Genomic DNA, 21,173 nt, shown 5'->3' with positions numbered 1-21,173 from the left:
CTGCCCCCGTCCAACTGTGATGTCCGGTGCTTAGAGATCAGGATTGACACTTCTGCCTCATTTCCTCATACACTTTTAGACAGCTGTCATCTGCACTATCAATTCTACTTCTTAAATATCACTCGTGTTTCTCTTTCTTTCTACTTACATCGTTCCTACTGTAATCCAGGCTAAAATAATCACTCGCCCTTGCTAATGGGTACCCCAACTTCCATCTGGCCAACCCACAATTCATCCTGTACACCTTAGAGTTAGAGTCATCTCATTAAAACATAATGTCACATACCCCCAACTCCCTTAAATCATCACTTATGTCCGATGCTCTAGGGTTAAAGACAAACAGCCTGTGCTGACTGACTTCTCTTTAAACTCACACAAACCCACTCCAAACTTGCAGTTTTCAAGTTTGTCTTGCCATGAAGTTTTTACATGCTTTCTACCTTTGCTTCTTTTTTATATATTTTTTAAAATTGACTTCAGAGAGAGAGGAAGGAAGAGGGGAAGCAGAAGTGGGGGGGAGGCATCATTTTCTTGTCCCACTAATTAATGGGTTTACTGATGTTTTACGTAGCAGCTAGGAACCTTGAAGGAGCAGCCTGGCCAGAGGGGAAATAAAGCAGGGCCCCTGCCCAGTGCAGTCTATTGAATAATAAAGAACTTAGAAGACTGGAAGCTAAGGGGCAGCAAGTCTCGCCTGTCGATGCAGCCGTCCTGGGCTGGGTCTGGTACGATTGCCAGGCATTCCCAACATCACAAGCAAAACTATGATAATTCAGGACGAAGGGAACTCTTAAGGTTCTGTCTGTATAGCTCTCCCTAGCTGGGGAAGAAAACCTTTGAAACAATGTATTAATCCAAAGGTCTGGAGAGGGGAGGAAAAGGGGAAACCTAGAAACAGACTAAACTGTATAACCCCTGAACCCCAAACTCAGATTAGCTGAGTGCCCACTTGTAGCCTGGTGCTTAAGTATATAGAACAAACTTATTAACAAATTTATTTCCTCTATATGCGGGGCATTCAGATTAGCCTGGTGCCTGCTTGCAGCTTCGTGCTCCTGTGTTTTCATAAATAAACTTGTTATCTTATTCCACCATACGAGTTTGTCTCTCAACTGAATTCTTTTCTTGTGAACAAGGCAAGAACAGAGGGGGTGAAGCTCCTGACTCAGGTCTCCCTGGTAACAGGTTGATTACTGTATGTGCCCTGACCCAGGATCAAACCCACAACCTTGGCAAATCCGGATGACTCTAACCAAGCCACCTGGCCAGGGCTACTTTCGCTTCTGTATTATCTCATTAAACCAACTCATTGTTCAGACCTCAGTTTATAATCACTTCACAAAGCCTTTCAAACCCACCTGATTAGGTCAAACACTGTTATATTTGGAGCATTCATGTAAGATACCATTTCCAATCTATTTGTATTGTTATTTATTTGTTTTAACACCAAAAATTGACACTTTAATTTGCTTCTGCCTGACATTTGCTCCACCACTTCATTGAAACTGCCCTTTTCAAGGTCAGAAGGACCTATCTTTCCCAACCCTGTAGATAATTTGAAGACATCTGGCTGGCTCTTCCATTTGTAACCGACACAGCTGAACTGCCCTTTCTTGTTCAAACACTTTGTTACTTGGCATCAGGGGAAATAACATTGTCCTGGATTTCTCTTGCTGTGCTCCTTTTCGCTTACCTTTGCAGATTCTTCACATTTTCTCTATCCCATAAAATGCTGGTTTGCCCCAAGGCTCAGCATTGAAACTTCTTTTCTGTCTACACCCAGTTTCCAGGTGATCTCTCCTGCTTCCAGGTATATACACAACTCCCACTGTTTCCTTCTCCAACCACTTGCCTTAATTTCAGTCTCATGTATTCAACCGCCTACTTCACAGCACCTCTTGGATGTCTTGGAGGCATTGCAAATGTAGTACGTCCACAGAAAAATGGGTCATATTTTAAAAATAATTCTATAATAGTGTATTATTTAAAATAATACCCACTCTGTTACTATTCCTTTGCCCTGACTGACTTTTCTTCATGGCACTCATGTGTAAATATTTAATTGTTACTTTGTATCTGCCCCAAAATATTGTAAGTTTTTTAATGTACAATTTTTACACAGAACCTGGCATCAAGTAGGTGTTCAAAATACATATCTTTATTAAATAATAGATCCTTAATGTCAATCACTCTCACTAAATTATAAAATCACTGGGGATGGAAGCTATTCATGTGTTTGATTAGCATTGTTTTCTGTGTGCCTATGGTGGTCATTAAATGCTTTTGGACTGCTTGGATAAAATTAATGTTACAGTAGTGCAGTCTTACGACAGAGAAGACAGAGTTGCAACAGTGAGTGAAGCTATCAAAAACGGCAAATGCTGATAAGCTGAATAACAAGTGTTGATGAAAGGTAAATGCATTTGATAAATGTGGACACTGATAGAGCATTTAAGACCAATTTAATTATAGGTGCATAATAATGGCAAATTACATTTGGCTAAAGAATTAGTGGGAGGCCCAAAGAGTAAGCGTGATTTAGTAATATGATTCCTAACACCTGGCTTCCCTTCATTTCACATGCCAGTTTTGAAGTGTCCTGGACTATTTTATAAACCAGGACTCCAATACCTCTCTGCCCTGCACTAAAGACTCCTCATCATTGGGTATCTTGACTCCCAAAGTGCTGGCCTGCTCCCTCTTCATCTCTGTGTGAACAGGAAGCCAGACATTCAAAAGTTAGGAGGATAGGTCTTTGCTTAGAATGCAGATCTTTGCTATGAAGTGTCGAAGTTGCCTAGATATAGGTAGTGTGTAGGCCTTCTTATTTAAATATTGAAATTGTGAAGTATAAGTAAATAAGGCCCAGTAACTATGATGTTTACTTGCCTGTCAGAATTTTTCTAAGCTTAATGAATTTTAAAACATTAACAAGACAATATGGCTTTGTACCCTAGTGGGTATGGCAAAGAGGAGCACCATGGGATTGCATGAGCCAGAAAGCGCTGATGTTATTCAGGAAGTGGCAGAAAATGGATGAACCAGTCCAACAAAGATCTTTTTTTATCCTTGACTCTGAGCTGGTCAGAACTAAAAGGTTAGTTCAGGTTCTAGCACTGGCAAGAATTAGGACCATGACTCACTTTCACTTTGATTTACAATTGTGCTAGCAAATCACCCTTGCAAAGAATAAACACAGAATTAGGAATGCAATTGAGTAGATGCTCCCTGAGGCTTTGTTTCATTCCACACAAGGGCTTAGCCAAAGTTCAATACTACCAGAGTCCCATGAACAGGGAAAAATCCTTCCAGTCAGCACAGAGGGCAGGACATGGGGTTCTAGTCTTTTATAACCATCTGGGCGGGGGCCACACCAGCACTAAAGGGCCAGCCCTCTTGTTGCAGTGACATTCTTGCTACACCGAAGATCTATACTTCTGTGCTCTATTTCTTGTGCTTCATCAGGCCAATCAAATTTCCAGTGCAGCTTGTTTGGATATGGTCTGCCACACACACCACTTGAGAAATCACCTGAGCCCCAAAACTATGAGAGAGGAAGAAGCTCATCTCTCAGGTCCACTACTCAGTTTAAGAAACAGAACTGAGTATCCGCTAACAGAGAATGAACCTTCCTTAGGTAGTAAAAGGTAGTAGGCAGTCAATATTTTGCTCATCCTGTAAGAAAGAACAAGTCTTCACAGGAATCGACCAATAGTGGGTGCTTAATCTCTTGGCAATCTGAAGTAGCTAGTGAATGAAAAAGACTACTAAAACAAGAACATGAAATCCCACCCCAACCTACAAAACAAAAACTGTGGAATCAAGTGGACTCTAGACAATATAAAACAGAAAAAACCTTAACCTCCTTCTCAAAACTGAAAATTATTTTTGTATTTTTTTTTTACTGTTTGGCCTGGAATAAATGTCATATAGACAGACATTTTATTTCAGTTCTGTCTAAAAACAATAAAAATGAGAAAAAATCAAACACATGCATTAAATATACCTGCTTATCAAAATTTAGCCAGTCGTAAAATCTAGTAGTGTCCTAACCTGAAAGTTTTCTCTTTCCGCAGTTCTCATTTCCTTGTGAAGCTGTGTATTTTGAAATATGACAAATAAAATTAATGAGGGCACAGACTACTCTGTGTTGTCAGCAAAATGACATAGTATCCATTTTATTTCTAGGTCAGAGTTAACCTTTTTTATATTGCTTAGGTAAAATTACATAGAAAACAAGTATGGGAAATTTTTGAAAAAGCTATTCCAGGAACAACCTCATTCTGTGATTTCGGAAGCTACTCCTGAGTAAGAAAAGCACACTTACAGGGCAGGCTAGCGAACCAGCATGGATGAGTCCACTTGAAGCTAAAGTTTAATATAAATCGTGCATTTCCTCTAAAGATGCCCTCATATGTCTCCTTAGTTGATTTGTGCTTATACAGAAAGAATGGAGGAAAGATAAGGCTATGGGAAAGCAAAAATCTGAGCACCTGACCAACCACTCGTGAAGTACATGTGAAAACCATGAGAAACCTTCTATAGGCATGTTTTTCTCATTTCTTTTGATAAATGTTTGATGTGGTTGAGAAAAATATTTTCTGTTGTCACTGGCACATCATCCTTTCAAATGGGACTCGGAAAAAGTGACACCTCACTGCGGGGACAGACTGGGTTATTTTCTACTCTCCCCACGTGTGCGACCTCCTGGCTTTCTATTTCCTCCCTAGAATCCCTCATCGTCTACACTGCATGTTTGTTCCTGTCCAGCGCTGAACATCACCCTGATTCTCCCACGTCTTTATATCCGGCTTCACCACTGAATGCCAACGATCAAATCATAGAATGTGTCAGAAATAAAACAAATGCCTCAGTCTAACTTAAGCCACTAGTATTGGAGACATAAAGTTTCAATTAGCACACTTGATGAAATTAAGAATAAACGTATCCTCTAAAATCAGGATAACATGGCTGAATATTACCTCCAGAATGAGCATATATATTTATTACTATCATACAAAGGGGAAAACATATGCTAAGAGATAGGCACTTGTTCAGAATCAGTACAGACCACAGTGAAAAATGGACAGGGAAGAGGTGAGGAGCAGTGTATTGCAGACAATGAAGGAGTTGGTCACTCACCTCTCTAACAGAGTAGATTGAAAGATAACATTTTTGACCCAGGAAGGTGCTTTATGAGGCAACTCATCGCTCCCCAGTAAAAAAAGAGGCATTTTCAAATTTCACTTATTTATTTAGCATTTCTTTTAGATACTTATTTTCTGTCAGGTACTGTTCTAAGCACTGGAAAATTTTTAAAAAACAGACAAAATAAAAAGACAAAATGGGAGTACAAATAAGGTGAGAAAGAAGTGCTGACAGAAAGGGTATTTGAAAGAGCTTAACATCAAGGAAATACTAGATTGGAAGAGAATAGAGTGACTACAGACATTCCTGAAAGAGATAAAAAGGCTCCAAGCTATAAAGCATTGTCTGAAAACAAAGGTATAGAGAAGGTGAAGGGGTGGGGAGTAGGGTTGAAGTAATTTTGGATATTAATCATTTTTAAATGAAAACCCAAATTTAATTAAATTTGTTATATCAATACGAAAAATAAATGATACAAAGAGGAAGAGGTTAAAGACACTGAAGTTTTTCTTTCCCTCAGGAATTATGAAGTGCGTGTGGCAAGGCTCCATGAACAGCTACCGTGGAGAATGGAAAGGAAAAGCAAACACGAGTACTCAGAAGCTTTACCAGGGTCGGACTGAGATGGGAGATCACAAATTTATTATGACACCAGCTTTCATGGTTTTGTGATTTTCAATAGCATTCAGTACCCCAAGGAAAATAGAAAAGCTAGATTGCTCAATTGAGGAAGGGTAAGGATTTTGCCAGATGTAAAATGGAAGGAAAAGAAGAGAAAGAAATGGAAATTTAGGCAAAAGTAAAGCTGCACTCTAGTTCTCCTTGCCTGGGTGCCTGGATAATGAGACGGTGAATGAGAAAAGAGTGCTGGAAGAAAAGGGTGTGGAGGTACTGGAGACTGGTGGGAGGTAGAGAGAACAAGGTGATTTCTGTTTTGTACTTCATGATTTCAAAGATAAGGAGTTTCAGGACACACGAAGATTCAGAATGAAGTTATTGGCTAATGCGGAAGGAGTATCATTTCTGAAGGGTATTAGTTAATCTGCAACCTAAATACTTTAACCAATTTTAACTATGACAACAGATAGAGATAAAGAAAAAATGTTGTCCAAATGTCTAAATCTGAAGGAATAATAAGATGACAGATGATATTGAAAGGGTAGGTGATGCTATTTAAAAAGGCAAAGAAAAAATAAAACACTTCATCTTGAATAAATTCTGTGTTTTCTCTGTCACATCCCAAGCAGCTGAATGGAGTCACACATTGAGGTACACTGTTGTAGTCCACCCAAATGGCTCCCCAATATTCCCCAGATCCTTGCAGGTGCCTCTGGTTCATAACTTTTCCACGCATGTCCAAAACTTCAAATTTTCTCCACTTTATTCAAATTCTAAAAAGAACATTTGAATTCCAGAAAGATCTTCCATTTAGCACTACAAAACTAGAACACCTATTCAGACAGCTCCTTTCTCTCCTTCCTCCCCTCTCATCAAAGTCAACTCTTGCCATGTATGTCTTTGATCCTATTCAATTCCACATTCTGAAGTCCATGACGTATCTCTTCTCTATAGTTTTAATCATGTCAACTAATCATGGATAATTTAAACATGCTAAAAAAAACCATCTTAGAAAATTTAAAACTCCTTCAAACTTCTATTATTCTCCAGAATCACCTCTATCACATTTCAAACCTTCACAGACAAACTGTTTGAATGACAAACTATTCTCTTTTTATTTCTTGAGCTCCTACTCACTCCTTAACACCTTTTCATCTAGGTTTCACTCTAACTGCTACAGCAATGAATCCTTAGCTAAGATCACCAATGATGACCTTGTGTTTAAATTCTATGGATATATTTTTTTTCTCATCTGTTAATTTCTCAGCAGCATCTGGCAGTGACGACTGTGTTGTCTTTCTTATGCTTTTCCCTGGTCTTTGGAACACACAGATTTCTGTTGTTTCCTCCTCTGAGACAATTTGTTTCCCTTGTTTACAATCCATCTACTACAATATACTCTAAATATATTATATTTCATCAAGATTTGTTCCTAAAATGAGATCCTTTCTCACTCTGTTCTTTCCCAGAGATTCTTATCTACTTCAAAATAATCAATTACTAACTGTACCACCAAAGTTTATATATATGTTTTTTATATAAAAGTTTTATATATATATACTTTCCCAGTTTGCTGTTCTCATCTTTTTAGTCATGCAGCCATCTGTTTATTTAAGAGTTGTATTTGGATGAAGGAAAGGACTACTGGTTTTCATAATAGGGTAAAAGAATGATGATCTCTAGGCATATCTTTGTTAAGTTATTTTATTGCGTTTATTCGGTAAATTCCTTTCCCTCCAGACCCAATTCAAATCCTACATTATCTGTAGCTCATTTCTTAGTCTCCTACTCTCCTCATTTTCCATAGCATCCTACTATGTACCTCATATGTACCTATTTCTATTGCTGCACATAGCTCATGGTATTAAATTTCTACATCCTCCAACCTCTAATTTAGGACTAAAACTGGTCAGGACCACATTCTAATTATAATTTTTTCTCAGAACCTAATACTCTGAAGTATCGTAAGTGCTCAAACATTTTTAAATGGATAATTGAATGCCAACAGACCAGTAAACTGTGCTCTAGGGTTTTCAAAGAGATATTAATAGATGCTCCCAGAAGGAGGGATTCTGTGATTAAAAAAGATCAGGAAAGTTTGTACTAAATCCCATTCCTGGAGATTCCAACACATACTTTCATCTGAGGAACTATAAGAAGTCCTTAAAATAGAAAACTATTTAACTTTGTTTAATGTTTAGATAAGACAAGCTTTCTTTCCATTTTCTTTTTTTAACACAGATATTAGCATTCCTCAAATAACGTTTCCATATGTCTTAACATAGTTTGGATTTTAACTCATTAGGATCAGCAAAACAGATGTTAAAGAAACAGAGGGCATGCACATTCTCTTCATCCAAGATGCTCAGTGATGGTAGGATAAACCTGCTAATTCTTCAGCATGGCTTCAACTCTTAGTGGAGAAGAAGTTTTGATCACTGTAGGACCACCGTATTATTGATATATATACATCAAAAGTAAAACACCCTTATTGTTTCTGTTTTACAATTTCTGTTTCTTTTTTTACTAAATTCAAGAATTAAAGATCATCGCCTAACCATAAAGAATAGCAATATTATTACAGTCACGTTAGAACCATTGTTTTGGTGTTTTTGAAAGTGCTTTTATTAAAATAACAGAGTTACCCAAACACCAAATGCACCACCAAGCTGTTACGCAGGTGGCCTAAACGAAGCCCGAACTCCTTACTACTTCACTTTCCCACTATGTCTGATGGTAGAATGTAGTCAGAGTACATTCAAAACCAGGGACCCAAAACAAAACAACAGTCCTCCCCTGACTCAGCCTTTCATGCTATGCCTTCTTCCTTGTGTGACAGCGAGGGGGCCTCTATTTGCCAGATAGAAATTTCTAACACGTGGTGTGGCAAATAACATGTAACAATAGAGCACCCATCCTGCTAATCAGAACTCTTATTAGGAACAACAGGACAGCGAAGTGACTCATCTGCTTGTGCGCTCTTTCTCGAGTCGAACAATTTGGGACGATTGTGGGGAAGCTCCAAGTTGTTTATGTGCAGCCCAAAGTTGACAGGCAAGAGGAGTTACTAAGCAACATTAAGTACTTGTGTTTTTCTAATCTTTAAAGGCTGCTGCAAGCTGAATAATCTTATAGTGTAAAGGTACAGAAAAAATGATGTGGGAGTCATGTTTTTGACTGAATGAAAATGTTTTGCTGAATAATTCTAAAATTCTGATTCACCATGAGTTCCACTGTGTTGTTTTTAAGGATTACTTCAGGTGTATAATCCTATTCTACTCACTATCTACACCAGAAACCTGTCTAATAAATAAATAAATAAATAATAATAATAATAATAATAATAAATGCATCATGGGAGGGTGGGAGTAATTGTTACTTGTAAGTCTTGAAACCAGTTTGTTCCCCAACAAATAGGCTCTCTGTTCTCTATTTCAGTTTTTTGTTTCTTTCATAGCACTTATTAGAACGATAAATCAGGTACTTGCCTTTTTTTTTTTTTAGGTGTGTCTGTTTCTGTCTTTCCCTTTCATTTAAGGGCCTTCAGTATGGTGGGTGCCTGTGCATTGTCTTACTCTCCCTTCCCTGAGCTGGCTGAAGGACGGAATGGGACACAGCATCATGGTGTTTGTATTTGTTTCTTAAGGTGATAGTTTTTAATAACTCTGTCTATTTATGCAAACCTTAAATTTCCCAGAAGTAGTTGAGTGTTGCTTACAATCCCTAAACTACTTGCTATGAAAGGCAAGCAAGCGAGAATTCCCTAGCCCTTATTTCTCTTCATTAGGGACCCAGTAAAGGGAGTCTTTGGTCAAAAGCCCAGAAACATTTTCTAACATTCTGTCTCAGCAAAACAAGTTGCTGAATAAACTACAAACTCATCTTTTGGGCTTAATGTTCTGTTTTCAGGTCAAGGATCCTGTAACGCTTTTCCATAGCACCTCCATTTCTTCCTCCTTTCCAGTTCATATAATTCAAAAGGAGTTGATTTAGGTAACAATAGATTTCCTCATGTAAGAGCTCACATTTTCCCAGTGTGCTTAGGTACAAATAGCAGAGGAGTAGATATAGATAAAAACAGAGTATCATTTTGTGATATTTACTAGATGATAGCCGCAACTATTTTAAGAATGTCAGAGGATGAAAATGACAGACCTCTCATTACAGTCTGAGGTACAGGGAAGGGAATTAAAATTGCTGAGAGTTGACTGGGTTCCAGCAACTCTCTTGAGGGTGTTTAACGTGTATTATCTAACTTATCTTTATTAAAAGTTACCATTTTTGTAATTCAATAAAAACCTTTTGGGAAAAGTAAAAAAGGCCCTATATAAGAAGGGTGTTGATTATAATATTTAATAGATTTCATGAGCCTCATAAATATTTTTTATTAGCAATACAACTAAAAAAAGTGCTGTTAGATTTAGATTTTATTTAGGACATTTTCTTTGCTATTGACACTTTAGTCTTTACTTGACACAATATCCCTAAGTAAACAAAACTTAGTTTTGTTTGAGTATTTATGTGCTTCTGTCCTAAGCCCCTTGTGTGTTGATTAAATCATGTGATTCTGTGAATTGGATGTCATTTTCTTTATCCTTGTTTTACAAACAGCAATCTAAAGCATAGAATTTAAGTTATTTGCTCAAGTTCATCCAAGAAGTAAAGATTTGAGGTCAGGCGATTTGAATGCAAAGAATAACTTTTAAGCCCTATATGCTTAACAAGGGAATGATGACATCCAAATGAGCCTTTTTGCATTTCGAGAAATTACACGAGGAGTCAATTTCTCTGGACCTTAATCCACAATTCCTTCATCATGAATAATAAAAAAAAATTATATAAGCCAAGACTCTTTTTTATGAGAGAGAGAGAGAGACAAAAACATTGATGTGAGAGAAATATCCATCATTTGTCTCTGGTGGAGGCTCAGACTGGGAACAGAACTGCAGCCTAGGCATGTGCCGGGCCTGACTGAGAGTCAAACTCAAAATGTTTCAGTTTACAGGACAGCACTCCAACCAACTGAGTCACATAGGCTAGGGCTAAGCCAAGGCTCTTTAAAATAAATTATATTATGAAGAAAGGCCCAGCTACCTCATCCTGAGTTTTACTATGTTGATGTAACTCGAAAGAGATTTTAAATAGCTATAGGAATTCTAATCCCATCTGTCCTTCCTTCAGTTTAAAATTGAATATTTGATTGATGTGAATTAGACACAGAATAAAATAGAGTTAACTGACCCAAGATAATACTTTTAATAAGAAATAATATATTTGGAAGGCCATATGTGATCTCCACCCAGTTCATATTGTCACAATATTTAAATAGTATATGAAAGGAATTTATACAATCACTAATAAGTAAAATCCAAATTATCCCATAAACTGAAAATACTTCTTTAGGAGAGGGGGAGTAAGGTCTGCTTTTCCTACCATCATTCATCTCTTCATTTTCATTAGTGGTAGTCAAGTTTCTAATGTCTGCTCACAGATATGACTCAATATTCGTCAGCTATGACTGAATCATAATATTCTCAAGATTCTTTCTTAAAGAAAATAAGGGTAAAAATAGCAATTTTAAAAAAGGCACCATTTTACAACTTCACTCTATTATCTACCAAAAGGAAAACATCTTTGATGAACGACTTATTTTAATATTTGTTCCTCCCACCAAAATACCAAGGTCTGTCCATAAAAAGTCCAGCCATCGTTTGTACAATGAGAACAAGTTTGCACAACATCAGTGTAACCTGGCAGCCATGGAGAGTGGATTCGAATGCACATATGTGAATAATGACGACTTCACTGTACTAATCAGTGGGGGCAGCAGTAGTCAGTGGGAGCGGTAGATGCTGATGAGTGAGCATGTGTACTCTGTGGCCATCACATCCAAAATGACTGAGTGAGAAAAGCAATGAATCTGCACCAAATTTTGCATTAAGCTTGAACATTCCTCTATGGAAACTACTTGGATAATTCAGAAAGCCACAGCTACGGGCAACTGGTGATTGGCAGCTTCATCACAACAATGTGCCTGCTCATTCATCACATCTTGTTCAGTTTTTTTGTGAAATATAAAAACAATCACCTAGGTGACTCAGCCCCCCTAAGGCCTAGATTTGGTACTCTACAACTGAAGTCACCTTTAAAAGGGAAGAGATTTCAGATAATCTATGAGATTCAGGAAAATACATTGGAGCAGCTGATGGCCATCAGAAGAACTGTCTGAGGTCCCAAGGTACCTACTTTGAAGGGGACTGAGGTGCCATTGTCCAATGTACAATGTTTCTTGTATCTTGTATCTTCTTCAATAGATGTATTTCTCACAGTGAATGGCTGTATACTTTCTGGACAGATCTTGTACATTAGTGCCAGAAATTAGCTATAATTAAACATTTCAATATTGTGATCTGAAAATAAATATAGCATCTGTCATATTCCAAAATATTGTGCCCTACATTTTACTTTTTAAAGATTTTATTTATTTGTTTTTAGAGAGAAGGGAAGGGAGAGAGAGAGAGAGAAACATCAATAGGTTGCCAACTGGGGACTGGCCCAAAACCCAGGCATGCGCCCTGAGCAGAAATTGAGCCTGTGACCTTTTACTTTGCAGATAATGCCCAACCAACTGAGCCACACCAGTCAGGGCTATGCCTTTATTTTAAATATCCAGTACTAAAGAGAATGGTAAATGCCTTCTGCATAATTTTACACTAATTATGAGTTCATCTTATTAAAATACATTATCTGTCTCAGATCTTGGATACTGCATTGGAAAGACCATCTCTAGCCTCTTGTGTGAGGGGGAGGGGGCAGTAAAGACTGTGGAAGTGGAACTGCCTATCCCTTCAGGGAACTGAATTAGAGCTCTGAATTCAGTTTACAAAGGAAGTGTTTATTGACCTCCAAAATTGTATGAGAAATGCTGCTCAGCACTAATGTTCAAAGACAAATAGTTTGGTTTGCTTCTCCAGTGTAGACAACAGAGTATCGCAAGCCTCTGTGGCACATTCAATGATAAAGGCAAGCACCAATGTCAGGGGAACCCCAGAGGGCAGTTGAGCCAGTGGTAGGTTCCAAATAGAATTCCAGAAGGTCATGAAGCTCAAGGACTAAAGAGGCATCATCAGGTGAAACACTAATAGAGTGAGAAGAGAAATTTTGGAGTCAGGAAAAAAATTATAGCCCTGGCCAGTACGACTCAGTTGGCTGGGCATCATCTTGCACACTAAAAGGCTATGGGTTCAATTCCCAGTCAGTGCACATGTCTAGGTTGTGGGTTTGTCCCTGGTCCAGACACCAGGAACAACTGATCAATGTTTCTCACATCAGTGTCTCTCCTCCTTTCCTCCTCCCTCCAATCCCCTCTCTCTAAACCCTCTTTTCCTTCTACTCTCTCTAAAAGCAATGAATAAAAGTGTCCTCAGGTGAGGATAAAAAAAAAGAAATTACAGAGGCATGTGTAAGCAGAGACAAAAGCAGGTGAACAAATAGCATGAACTTATAGAGGGTTATAAAAAGCCAGTGATAATTAACATGAGTACACTCGGAACATTTTGGTTAAAAGCATGGGTTCTAGAGCCAGACTGTCTGATTCATAACCCAGCTCTGATCCTACTCATTTCTAACTGTAAGCCATTTAACCCTTTGTCTGTTCCCTCTTTTATAAAATAGGAATGAGGATGATAAGCGTATGCCTAGATTAATGTGCAAGATGCTTATACAAGCAATTGACATGCAGTGTTTAATAAAAGTTACTGTCATTATTTTTAAACAAGAAGGAGAAAACTGAAGCCCACCTGAAAAAAAATCAACACTATCCCTAACCTCAACCTGTAGTGTCACAACTGACAGGAAACAAGAGAAGACCAGGACTAACAACGTGACTGTATTTTTGAGGTCCATCACCACATGTATGTGACAACAGCTCAGTAGCACCAACTTTCCTTAAGGAGCAGGTACAAACATTTATACTCTGATTTTGAATGGAACAGCTTTTGTGCTCTTTGCTCTGTAGTGACTGGCATATTGCCAATACAAAATAACTAATTCAAAGGCATCCTGTTTCAACTTTACAATACAATATAGATTCTCTGTTAAAAAGCAAAGCCTTCATTTCAAATTGTTGACTCAGATAATGCTTTAAAAAGAATATCAGCTGTTTAAATTTAGCATGCTGAGAAAGACCAATCATGAAATATTGTTTGACTTTATGGCCGTCGCATTTGCATTTTATTCCTTGTTTGTCTTCTGTGAGAAAATGATGAGTGACAGGAATCATGTTATTCTGTTTAACACTTCAAATGTCACCTAAATGAACAACTTTGTTTTTATCCTTACCAGTTAAAGTTGTCCTTTAATTTCCTGGCAAATTTTCACAAAGTGATTATGCAAGAACCAGTGATATTTCCATGAACAGTTTTACTTCTTCAGTCATCCTCTGGTCTTTCTCCTCCACTTTCCTTTGAATCGTCATTTTTTTACTCTTAAAAAATATGTAAAGGAGATCATCTGAAGTCAAGACCAATCTAAATTTTATAATGAGACCTTACAACTATTTAAAGAAATGTTTTGAGTCTGGGCTTTATCTGTGACTTTAAGAATCTTCACATGCAGCCCAAAGAGTTTGTGTTTAAGACTCCCACAGGGCACTGGATCTGGACAAGGTCTCATACCAGCCCTTCCATCATGATTCCCTGTTTTCCTTTCATCCTTCTTGGTGTTTGGATCTCTCAGCTCCTCTTTTCCCATATTAATTCCAACATCTTTCCTGGCAAAGATGTCCCCAGCTGCTTCTCCACAGTTCATGAAGCCAGAGCAGAGCACTAAAATTGGAATGGTTAAATATGCCAAGTTTTGGGGTCAATTTAGTTCCCAATTTATGTAGATTCAACCTTGAATATCAGGAGAGCAGGGAATTCTCCCAGTTGGTATGATTTCTCAATCCCTCTCAACAATAGACTCAGTCCACTTGATCCATAACAAAACAAAGTGTCAAAGTGATTAAGAGTTAGACTCCTCACACCTTCAGGCTAATCCTAGCCCCCCACTTACTAAATATGTTGCTTTAGGCGGTTTGCTTATTCCCTCCAGGATTAATCTCTTATGAATGGGAGAGAATGCCATCTCCCTGCTGCAGCTGTTATCCCATACGTGACAAGACTTCCTCAAGTGCTTAACCTAGTACCGGCCAGAGGTGCACTCATGATAACTGGGAACTATTCATGCATTGCGTGGTGAGTAAATCACACATGTTATCAAGGTGCTGAACCTACATTATAGTTATGCAAGGCTGAATAAGTGCATGGGGTTATGACTTGAGGTAAGATTTTTGTGTTGGTGTTTTGTAAGAGAGGGGAAATGCCAGAGACGAGAAAGGGGCAATTGAAAGTGGCTTCTTTAAAATTTTGCCTGGAGCTTCCCCCAGGCAGGTGCTCATAGGCCAAAGGTATTACACTTATGAGAATGTTGCAACAGTATCATGCACACATCCATGCAGTTCTGTTCCCAAAGCCAGCCAGGAGAAACGTTTAGGATAAAATATTATTAAAATGTCATTTCAAGTGTATATCTCTGCATCATAGTCATGAGTAGTAGGCAGAATTAAATTGAGGCACCAGCAGTTATCTTTGCCTGGCTTGTCTGACTATATGTATGTATTCCTTCTTTCAATAATGTGCAAGGAAAAGCATGACTCATAAATACTTGTTTAAGTCAGGCGCTGCCCCAGCAAAATGTACCAATGCTTTAAAACTTAAAGTAATTGTTTTATTTCAAAAATAGTCTTTAAAATCTTCTCAGACAGGGCATGAAGTTTGCTTACCAGTAAAACAACCAAAATGAGTCAAAGTTATTACTAAAACTCAAACCCCACCTACCTAAGTTTCTATCTTAAAGAAGTTTTGACAACTTCCTGTTCAATCGAAATTCTTAACAATTCCAACCTGACTTATCTTCTTGATGGCTAAACATGCCATAGGTTCAGTAATGATCTGTTCTAGAGTACCAGGGAACTTTTCGCAACTCGCTCCAACCATATTATTTGAGTTTTGGGGTACGTGTTTCCTTTTCTTTTTTATTGCTGTCTAAAATATTTAATCACCCTTATGTATGTTCTGTCATAACAAATATGTCCCCTGAATTATATTTTACTCAGTGATTTACAAATTCATATGTAGAGTTTTTGTACTGAGAAATTATGTTTGTGTGGGGGAGTGGATTACCTCTAAAAATTGGGTATTTCAACATGGCAAAAATATTATATCTGGAGATCTCAACATGAGTAGGCAAAGTAATCCATTACATTCAGAATGTTTTATTTTCAATAAAATAATGAAAATTAGGTGGATTAGAAAAATGATAACACAATTTTAAATGAAAACAATAGGATAAGAGTGATTCATAGTCTTTTCTAATGACAGGGATTTTCAGAATTACATACTTTGCATTTCACAATGCAAAGTTTTGATATCCCTTCATCCTATAGAATTTATGGCAGCATTTTTAAGTGTCCAGCTTAAAATCCTAATTTCTGGTTTGGGTAACCTCAGTATTTTTCATAATCTTTCTTGAACAAGACAATAATAAGTCAGTGATTTTTTTTCAATAATCCTACAACTGAGTCTAATAGCCTTTCTGCTTGAAAAATTCTTTGTTTTTCTTCATTAATAAAATCTAGTCAGTGTAAAAGAGGACCTGGTTACATACTCTAAGATTTTTTAATTAATGATTTCTGGTTTTCCTTCTTTAAAAGACCTTTAGCATTCTGCAGGCATTCACATTGGTCATTTGCTTTACAATGGGCTGGCCCTCGTTGACCTATTTTTTGCCTCCTTTTAAAAGAGTTGCTTATCTGCAATTTGAGCAACCAGTTGAAGTTGTTTTTAAAAGTTTTTTAGGCCTTCTTCTTTTTTTTTTTTTTTGCCAGTGAACACAATGCTGCTTGATTCTAAGAATAAAGTCATCTAAAGTCATTAGTTAAAACCACCACTTTGAAATCACAAGGAAGGGACCAGTTAACAAGTAGAAGGAATTATTGTAGTAGTAAGAAATTGGGGGAATCTTGCCAGTTCCGCCCACTAAAGAGTATTTCAATGTTTATCATATCATCAGTGTCGCCTAGGCTGTTGCCTAGCAGTTACCTAGAGATCTATTTCACGTTTTATTTTGATTTAATAAAGTAAATCAAAGACTTTTGGTTTGCCTTGTTTGCTGGCTTCTTTATTTTACAGATGAGGCAGAAGTCTGCAATGAAACTTTTAACAGTTAACTGGGCTGCTGAAAGTCTTAGCCAGACTCTTTACGAATTTTCTTTTGAAAAGGCAAGCTGCCATCCTAGTAACTTTCAGGAGATCACTCTTGTAATTAAATCTAGAGGACAATGACCAGTTTTGCTGCCTAAAATCACAGTGGACGGGGGGCTTTCTAAATACCTAACCAACCAGCGGTATCCCTCTGAACATAACTGAATAACCAACCGATCACAGCATAACGAGGACAAGAATCAGGGAGACAAACCTATGTAACATCTCATGGAGAAGGCAAAGCTATGCTTTCCTAACTTTCCTCGCCATTTCTTCTCAGCTTCCCTTCCTCCCACACCACATACCCAGAAGCCACTCAAATTGCTAACCATGTCAAGTTTAACTTACTGCAGTGTGATGCAGGCGAAGGCTGGGCGCATCTCTGAAGGGAGAGCAACTGCTTTTCCGGAGAGGAACTGGGACTAGGCAGCTAGGTATCAGGATCCTTCCCAAGTCGCAGGCTCTCTGCTCAGTAAGAACGCTCCCTCACTGCTCGGCTTCCCCAAAGGAGTGGAGCTTCAAGAACTCTGCTCACAGCATCTCCTCCTCCCTACTTCCACCCCCTTCCAGACCACACGGCCCATTCTAACTGTGTCTAAGATGAAAATGCACTTCCAATCAACAACACAGGCTGCCTGCAGCTACCAGTCCCCGAAAATCTGCAACTCAAAAGCAGCAGAGCCTGAAAGACAGAGGTTTCCGGGGGCTGAAAGTCATCTTTGACACCCCCTTTTCCCACCTCTCACTCCTCCCACTCACCCCCCACCTTACCGAGGCCACCTCCAGTCTCCCACTCAAGCTAGTTATCACGGAGGATTGTTTTATTACCCATACCAATAAGCTTCAGAAGGGAACTGAATTTGTCAGAGATGAAATACCTGCTGTCCACGACTAATGCTCTTCTTTCATCGCTTTGAGTCCTTGATCAATTGCAAGATGAGTCGATATTGGAAATCTGTGGAGTGTGTGTGTGTGTGTGTGTGTGTGTGTGTGTGTGTGTGTGTGTGTTGGGGAGGAGGCAATCTTAGCGGCTGCAAGCAACAGCTCTGCCTATCTCTGGATGCCGTTGCTACTATTATTGCTGTTGCAGCTCAGAGAATGATGACACTGGGAGACGGTGCTTTATAGCTCTTTAACTGCTGGACCCTCATAACAAGTGGGAGGAGACGATGCAGGTATGAGTGGCTATTGTTGGGACACGAAGCTTGATGCAATGCAATTGCTACCATTCAGAATACATTTCCACTCCAACAGGAAACCTGATACCTGTCTCCCCTTTCTTACTAACTTTAGTCCTTGATGGGTCATTGCTCATCAGTCACCTGCTTAACCCACTTCTAGCTGCACACTCTTATTTCTACATTTGAACTTGGTAACCTAAGAGCAGGTGACTAGAGAATAAATGAAAATAAAAAAGAAAAGGAAAGGGGAAAGCAGTGAATATTAAAGGGAAATTGTATGTGTGTGTAACCAGTGGGGTTTAGATAAAAATGATAATTTTGAACCACGTGTGTAAAATCATGCATTGGATTAATAAAAATGGAAAGCAGTAAATGGCCATGCCTATTTTATAGAAAGTGTGCAAAACCAGATAGTTATTAAAAAGTGCATTTACCAGCTTAACTGAAGGCTATTTTGATATAGATACCTTTTGGTGGCTCAGGCTTCCCACATGACATTCACTGTGGTTTCAATGCAGTCGTCCCTCTGTTAGCTACAGACTCTAGCAAAAACCACTGGTCACTGCTGCCTGCAGACTCTCCTTTTTCTCTTTATTGGTTGCTCATTCTCTTTCCTAATTCATCTCCAGTATATTCACACATAAGATGATATTTACCAGAACTTAAAAGTTAAAGCAGTTCTCAAAACACACAAAAACTAGAATAGTTGTTAATGACCAACTTAATTTGCTCTAGCAATAGCTTTCTTCATGTATTAATTCTGTAATTGATTGGGTAACCTTGAACAACTCCTCCTAAATAACACACACATACACACACACACATACACACACTCCTCTTAATTGAATAGTACTATTAATTCACTTTCAGCATTCAGTTGTCTGAACTAAAAATAAAGTTATTTCCTTTTGATTTATTTGCCATGCACACGTTTCCTTATTTCTGTCTCACTCTGAGCAATTTTCATATTTGCCACTACTTTCCCAGGAGTTTGGGCTTCTGTAATGAGGGTTAAATTGGACAGAGGTTAATGCAGAAAGATGAAAGCCACAGAAAAGAAAGCAGGGAACCAAGAAGGAAGAAAGGAACTCAAAAGGATTAATTAATACCTCTCCTTTTGATCTGTTTACATTAGAAAATCTACAAAGGCTGGTGAATGTGAAAGCATTTATCAATTATCCAATAAACATTAGTTTACCAAAGCCAACCTAACTACAATTGTAACAGAAAACACAAAGGTTAATATTTTGCTTAAAAACATCATATACTATATAATACAATTTTAAAAGTATCCGGGCTTTTTAAAATTTCAAAATCCTAATAAAACATGATGCCAAATAGCCACATCTGTTTACCTTTTCATTGTTGGTCTATTAAATAGCTATTATATAATACACTATTTTTATTATTATTATTATTATTATTATTAAAATCTGAAGAGTAACTACATATTTTCATACTTACATATAAAACAATGTAAGAAAATAGGCAAAAGTAGTCTTGATCACTTAGAAATGTATTTGACACAGAGCATCAGCTTTATCCATAGGTGGTGTGATTTGAAGATTATCTTGCCCCTCAAATTCATATTTGACTAAAATTACCACAACCTGAAATTCCATAGTTTAGCATTTTTGTTTTGTTTGTTTTACCTTGACTCTTATTTTAAAATCCAAATATATTTAGGAAGAGCATTTATAATGTAAACATTCTTTAAAGAGATCATTTGTTAGTTACCGTTATTACAGATAAGCAAGACGCTAAACACTCATTCTAGGTTGAGATGGAAGGACCAGGAAGTAGTGAAGGAACTGGTAATAGACATTTAATATGAACTTAGTTGGCTTTTGGAAAATTGCTTTGAGCATTACTGAGGTTTAAGAACAAACGGCTTTCTTAACAAAACCATCACATAATTCCCAAGGTTTGGTAATGGAGATGAAAATTTTTAGTCCTGAATTGATAGCTCACCCTTAATGTCTGAATCTTCTACTTCAAGATTTTCTATTTTGTGGGGAAATTTACAAAATATTGCTTTATGACCTTGTGCCCGTCTCTTTAAGAGACCTCTTTACCCAACACTGGATTTTCAGAAACAATGGGACCTCTGTATAATTAATCAATGTCAAAAAAAGTGTCAAAAAATGAACTTGATTTATAAATTCTTACTGATCAACATATAGAAATATAAAAAGAAAAAGAAAGAATATAGAAAGAAATAACATCTTAACTTTCAATTAACTCTCTTTTATTATCAAAACATGCATTCCCTAACTAACTTATGCTTATTAATGACAGTTGTTTATTGGTGAAGACACAGAAGATTGTAAACTCTGTGATGATCAAAGCTATATTATTTAGTTCACTACTGTATCTCCAGCATCCATCAAAGTGCTTAGAATGTGGTATGTACACAGTCAATGACTTTTTAATAAAAGAGTGAATGTGTAAATGAATTAGCCTCTGAATGCAGAGCATGGGGAAGATGAGTTAACTGGAAATAAGGATGTTTAAATTCTTCCAGCCTACTCTGCTGGTAAATAACTACGGCACTTCTGAGAAATGACTCACTTCTTGTGGTCTCGAAGTATACTTTCAGAACTGTAACATAGAGATTCCACAAAACATAATACATGTGTGTCCCAGTACTGCTCCAAAATACTTTTATACTATAAAAACTCAATCAAGAAAATTCCTGAGAATCTCATTTCCTGAGCATTTTTCAAACCAGTGACATCAGGTCCTATTAATCACTGAGAAATACACAGTTTTCCTACTTTTTATTTTCAAATCTGCATCTAGTTTAGTAAGTACTGGACTGAACTAAATACTGAAAGAAAATAGCTTGTTACACATTTATTTATGTGCACATTCCTAAAAATTTAGTTCTGTGTCAAGGGTGGTAAGAAAGTTAACTTTCATT

General features: G+C 37.6%; 1 protein-coding gene across 2 annotated transcripts in view; it reads right to left on the bottom strand.

Annotated features, from left to right (window-relative positions):
* The window catches only part of DGKB (diacylglycerol kinase beta), a 597,575-nt gene extending 579,513 nt beyond the window's left edge, over positions 1–18,062 (bottom strand). The window contains exon 1 of one of the 2 annotated variants that reach the window (XM_045827955.1): positions 17,948–18,062. The gene's annotated coding sequence lies outside the window, so the exon portion shown is untranslated. Of the gene's footprint in view, positions 1–17,417; positions 17,705–17,947 lie in introns of those variants that run through there. The other variant, XM_045827954.1, reaches the window with a different exon arrangement.
* Positions 18,063–21,173: the final 3,111 nt, after the last annotated feature.

This window comes from Phyllostomus hastatus, unplaced genomic scaffold (genome assembly GCF_019186645.2).
Source record: "Phyllostomus hastatus isolate PE091 unplaced genomic scaffold, TTU_PhHast_1.1 phas_scaffold_78, whole genome shotgun sequence".
In the NCBI taxonomy this organism is placed as follows: Eukaryota; Metazoa; Chordata; class Mammalia; order Chiroptera; family Phyllostomidae; genus Phyllostomus; species Phyllostomus hastatus.
The sequence above is the reverse complement of the archived record's forward strand: the minus strand, read 5'-3'. Positions and strand labels throughout refer to the sequence as shown.